Genomic DNA, 6,224 nt, shown 5'->3' with positions numbered 1-6,224 from the left:
TTACATAAGACTTTAGCTTGAGCAACTGATATAGGTATATAAATTTCCTACTTTTAATCACAGCAGCAAACAAGAACCTTTAGGGAAAACTCCCTTAGGCTGTGTTCGGTTCACAGGGAATTGAAGAGGTTTGGCAGGGATGGAGGGGGGATTAGATCTCCAACAAGTCAAATCCCCTCCAATCCTTGTGGGAAGAGGTGTAACCGAAGAAAGCTTTATGCAGAGTTTTCCTCTCATCTGTTTCAAAATTCAACTTGTGCACACTGGCACTTAAACATTTTATCAATGCACAATAAAATATTGAACACACACAATAGTCTAGTTGGGGATCCAAATGATTGACTTTCACACATCAGCATACACTCAAATCATAGAAAATTTATTCTTCCCGGAAATGAAAACTAACATCAACAAGTCACATGCTCCACCCGCCCATTGGACTGCTCTTCTCCTCATGCCTCCTCTTCAATCACTCACCATATTAATAACACCTGAATAAGAAAAACCACTTATGAATTATACTGGCATGCAAAATATTGTATACTGTGAAGCATAGCAATGCCACTAAGTAAGATGTGCACTCTCATATATATAATAATGGTCTACTATAAACCCATATATTTTCTATCAAAAGTTTCATTTTTGTGAACTATACTGTCTATAAAAGATAGGTCAAATGGTTAAAAACTGACATGTAAACAACAAACACAACCTATAGCCAGTAACCAATTACAAAGCCCTATTTTTTTGCAAGGCCGACATCACGACAGCCATCACTCATGGCCTGCCTTGGATGCACGACATGAAGGTTGCCAAAGGTCAGCGCTACTGCGGGTGTTTCTATTCACATCATCAATAGATTATGTATGCACCTAGGTAATTCCAAGTTTTCATTTAGATGTATCCTCTTCAAAGGATATGGGCTACACGGTAGCCTGGACAGGAAGCTGCAGCCTAAGACAACCTAAATCAGCAAATATAGAAATTACCCTGCAGTTCTAAAGATCTGAAATACAACCGCACGGACAAAATTTTGCTGCGAAAGAACCATACGTGTATATACAATAGCGTGTTGTTGATTCCACAGAGCAAATTTAACATCAGCTAAGGTGATGCTTTCGTTGTGCATGAACTCACACACAATCATGTTCTTCTTGTCTTGCTGACTGTAAGCAGTGAATGTTACCAGGTTCCAATGATGTATTCCAGAAAGCAATGCTACCTAAAACAAGTAGACCTGCACAACAGACTACATGTAAGCCAGCCAACTCATCAGGACAATGTCGGTAAGAAAAGAAATGCATGAGCATATGGTACATTATAATGCAACGATGCAATCATAGGATGATATGTCTGTTCAGTAGACCATTACAACAGACCACAAGAGGGGATGTGCAGATACAGAATGCGAAGGAAATTTCAAAAGGCAAACATCACGAACTGAAATTGCAGAAACATAAAAGAAGGATTGCTGCTAATCTAATATAGTGAGGAAACAATTGTCACATTAATACGTCATTAGATTAAGAAAAAACAGAATGGTCAAACATATCACGATCTTTTTCCACAACAGGACCAAGCCATACCATAAATGCAGAAACAAGTAAACACATGAGAAGGTGCACATAAAGTTAACTACTTGGCATAAAATAAGACAAGTTCATCATCTAACAACAAGAGCCTACACTGGTATATAATTATAGAAGATATTATGTATGCAAATATGATAATATATAACCCTATTCGATTATTCCATTTGATGTGATGCTAAGAAGCACACATAGAGCTGTCTATTTCTTTTCTCAAAGAAAATAACACCATGATTATTTCAGTAAGAAGTGCACACGACAATCACGCCTCAGTTGACAAATAATAAAGGATTACTCAGAAAATAAAATAAACGACTCAAAGGGCATTGTATATTTGTATTGTGAAAAAATCTACAGCTCCTTGAAGGAAGACCCTTCTACATAGTAACCAAGCAAGCTTACGAAGATCTTGTGATTTAATTTGAAAAGCCTATTATGTGGAAGTAAAATCATTCTAATAACTCTATGGAGCTGCAAAGATATACTCCAAACAATGATGAGATACAGTGACAATTCTGGTACAGAGCATAATGTTCATGAGATACATACAGCGAAAATTGTGGTATGGGAATGGCCAATTAGGATCCCTGATCTTTAACATATACCTAATATCCAAACTTTCAACTATTATGGACTGATGCAAATGTGTATGTTGTTAGCTGCACATACAATACATTCCTTCATTTGAAAACACTTGTCCTTTTAACCTCTCAAATTTTAGTTAATTAATCAGTCACATATAATTTTCAGTATATACACATACATGCGTGGATCGATCCATGCTTGCATGCATTAGGCAGATAGAAGTACGTGAACATACTCTAGGACATGGCATCGTGCTTGCTTCTGTCAAGAGGGACGATTCCCGGAGTAGGCGAGCAGCTACAGCGAGCTCCTCTGTCGTTGCTTTCACATCCTCCATGTACACTTATGTCAAGAACAAAAGGCAAAAATCATAAGCTTCTTAACTAACATTTGGCATCTCATACTGCTAGTGCTAAGAAAACACACCTGAAAGCTATCGTCCTCCCCTAAGCACTCCTCCTTGTGCATTTACAAACAGCTAGTGTTCGCATCTCCAATCTCAAAGGCAAATCGAGATAATTAGAAAGAGAGAGAGAGAGAGAGAGAGATTTTGTAGGGGACTCACACGCACACTTAGGTGTCAAGAATTTCTATGAATTGGACATAAAACATTTATATATTGGCGGAGTATGGCGTAAAAAGGACACTGAATAGAACAAGAATGTGTGTTTTTCTTATGGTTTGCAACGCTCATTGTGCACTATAAAAACAGTGTGCAAGCCATTGACCATAGCAACAGCAGCTACTTGAATTTTTATCTTAGTAAATGAAATATAGTGAATTGAATGAAGTGAAGCCCTCGGCTAGATCAACAAACCATTTTGTAAAGAAAATGTAAAGGAAGATACCTAAAAAACATGGCTTGAACTGAACAATGTGCATTTACTCAAGCTGAAGATAGTTGCATAGTAACCAAACACTGGACTACTAATCCTTGTTCGACTTTTCCTTATCAGTTGTCCTTAAAATGGTTGCTTCACCATATAAAACTATTAAGTTTTCATTATCTTCACAACTATATCTATCTTCTGCATTTGTTGACTTATAGACAATAAAAGATTAAGAGGGGGAAAAATCAACAAAGCATGGGAAAAAACTCACAACATTATGCAAATACGTCTTTAGATTTAACAAGGGATGTAGGTTTGGATTAATTAAGGACATGAACAGTCACCTTTTTGTTGAAAGATCTAAAGAAAATAATTGCTGAGAAAATGAAATGCTTCCAGGATTTCATACAGAACTGTTTGCTGGTGCTATGTGGGTCGTGATGCTCACATAGGCATGTTTATCGCTTTGGGATAAGAAGTGTATTCTGCCCAGGGAAATATTTAGGCAAGGATATTGATCTGCAAATTTGAGGTAGAAAAATGTTTATTTTCCTAGGTACTGACTTGCAAGTGGTCTACAATTCAGTGAATAAAGAAATGTAGATCAAACATGAGATCCTAATGACAGACACCACTAATTATATTGAACGAAATAACATTCTATTCTTGGTTGAAATCATCAAGGAAGTAGTACGTACCTTAGAAAGGTCTCCTCGGCCTGAGGGCACACAAGTAAGGTGGCCCCTGAAAAAGAGGAGTTCATGCTCCATGCGTCCGTCCAGTATCTCCGTCTAGTATCCTTTATTTGCTGTTTACTATTCTGTCCCCATACTTGTACATGGTATTCAATCATAGCTTGTCGTGTAGCTTGTAGTTGGATTTGATGACGCGTGTTTAGGGAGACCCTACCGACAGACACCACCTATTATATTGAGAAATGTCAGGATTCTTTTTAGAATCATGTAACCATGGATGTTCTACTGATGCAATCAACAATGCCACAAAATAAATAGTGAAATCATTTGATGCAATTATTAAAAACCTGCAAGATAATTATCAATTGGTCATGGCTATGGCATAAAAAATACATACCCCAATGTAAGATTGAATTCACCATTATGAGAGAGAGAAAACATTTTGTATGCTATTACACAATGGGAAAGGTAACATCACTAATGCTCGCCGAGTACGTGTGTTGTAGTAAACCGTGTGATTGGATCTGGATCCAGCATTTGTCGAACAAAGTCTTCAGCAGGCTCAGATACTCCGGGCCTTGGGTCTCTTTTGAAATCTACCACAGAGCACATAATTGCTTGTGCTACTCCCTGTTCAGAATCTGCACAACATCACAACAATTTGTAAGGTGATTTATAATTTCTTCACAACATATATTCTGTCCAATCAAGGAAAGTAAGTACCTTCCAAAAATGTTTGCACACCACAAAGAAGTACTTCCTCCGTCACAGTTTAGAAGGCACAGTTAAATTTGCGTGCGTTTCCACAATAGACAAGGTTTAGGACGCATTGCATTTATGTCTAGTAGCTAATTAGTACTGCTATATACTATTTCTATATGCATGCATAGTGTGAATGCTATTTTCTAGCCCATCTCATAACCAATAGATAACCACCTAGGTCCGAGAGAATTTCCAAGCGCGCCTTCTAAACCGTGACGGAGGGAGTATGTAAAGTATAACTCCTACAATCTAGACATCGATTTCAGGGCCACACTTGTGCTTTAATACGTCTGGGAGCATGTAGTATGGACTGGCTACAATTTTAGTAAACTGCTCACCTACACCTAGAAGCCTTCATCTGTGAGAAGCATTTATGCAAACACATGCTGTGTGACTTGTTCTACTCATCAAAGAGAAGCGGCAAAAGAGGAGAAAATTCAGCAACCTGGAAGCTAAAGATGACCAGAAACAGATACCACATGGACGCCCTCTTCCGCCACGCACTGCCTCCCTCTTTCTCAGCCAGCTTCGGGTGTCCACTATTCAGCCACCATTGTTTCTCCCATCATCCCTGTTGCTGGCTCCATTTTATGCTCTGCTGCATGACCTTGTCATTTTGTCAAGCGCATAGTGCATAAACTAAATATCATGTAGAAGCATATATAGATTCAGAGCAAAACTAACCTTGGATTGGAAATCCTGAAGGAGGAAGTATGGAAGGCACCTGACTGAAGTGGCCCGTGGGCATCGGCGGTGTTGGCTCTGTCTTCCCCATCTTCCTCGCCGTGGATCACTCAGCTAGCTCCAAACAAGAGGAGATTGTGAGAAGAGAAGGGAAGGAGGAGGGGGCACATTGGTGGTCGAGAGCAGGAGAGGAGGAGAGATGCGAATGGATGAATGACTAATGTCGGCCGATGACCATCTCACATCTGCCGCTGCACCTCCCTCTCCTCTTTCCTCTCTCCTTCTCCTGCCTCTCCTTCCTTCTCTGTTCTCTCTCCGTCATATTCCTTCTCTCCTTCAAGGACAGGTCCATGGCCCCGTCATCCACGAGGTAACCGCGGCATGGTGGAGCAGAGGCACCGCGCGACGCGAGAGAAGAGGGAGTCAAGGGCGCAGATCTGGTCGACAGTGTGGCGGGCGCGACAGCCGACCCGAGGACCTTGCCAGGCGCTGGATCTCGTCGGCGGCAAATCTCCTAGTGCTGTGGCTGATGATGAGGGAGGAGGGAGATGGTGCGACGGTGTGGCGAGGGAGTGAGGAGGAGGGAGGGGTGTGACAGTTGGGGACTGGGGGCTAGGGTTCACACCCACGCCCAACCACAGGCCCGCACGTTGCCAGTGCGGCACACGAGGAGCTAATTGGCATCGGAGAAAGGCTCACCCAGCCAATAGACATCTGAAACGAGCCCACCCGTCATTGGGCATTCAAAACACTATGCGGTGAAAACAATTTATTACCAGCTAGTGAAAATCTGACGGCTGAAACGACCTAGTTGACCAGATCTAATGGCCACAAATAGCCCATCACGAGGGACAGTCGTGGGAGCGAGTTGGCTAGCCTTTGTATAGAAATTAGTGTTGAGTCAAGGGCTTGATTATTTTTCTATGACCTTGAGGGAATAGAATAAAAAAAAGAAAAAAAATAAAGAGATCATATGGATCTTATGGAGAGTAGTGACTTCACATATAAAAAGTATGATGAATAAAAGTTGTTGAGAGTTGACAAACATAGTTTTGGCATCGTTGCAATTAATAGGAAGT

The 6,224-nt window shown here is 40.6% G+C and overlaps 1 long non-coding RNA gene across 3 annotated transcripts; it reads right to left on the bottom strand.

Annotated features, from left to right (window-relative positions):
- Window positions 1-205: 205 nt before the first annotated feature.
- On the bottom strand, window positions 206-5,750 carry LOC125555842. 3 transcript variants are annotated; one of them, XR_007304900.1, is made up of 7 exons: window positions 5,146-5,750; window positions 4,907-5,059; window positions 3,703-4,340; window positions 2,601-2,672; window positions 2,410-2,516; window positions 1,140-1,237; window positions 206-491 (listed from the first exon to the last, which is right to left on the bottom strand). It is a non-coding gene; the product is annotated as an uncharacterized LOC125555842 (long non-coding RNA). The 3 variants fall into 3 exon arrangements; XR_007304903.1 differs by having other exon boundaries at window positions 2,601-2,665; XR_007304901.1 differs by having other exon boundaries at window positions 4,907-5,056.
- Between the last annotated feature and the right edge of the window lie 474 nt (window positions 5,751-6,224).

The sequence above is a fragment of the Triticum urartu genome, chromosome 5 (genome assembly GCF_003073215.2).
Source record: "Triticum urartu cultivar G1812 chromosome 5, Tu2.1, whole genome shotgun sequence".
Classification (NCBI taxonomy): Eukaryota; Viridiplantae; Streptophyta; class Magnoliopsida; order Poales; family Poaceae; genus Triticum; species Triticum urartu.
Note: the sequence above shows the minus strand (reverse complement) of the source record. Positions and strands in the feature narration are given on the sequence as shown.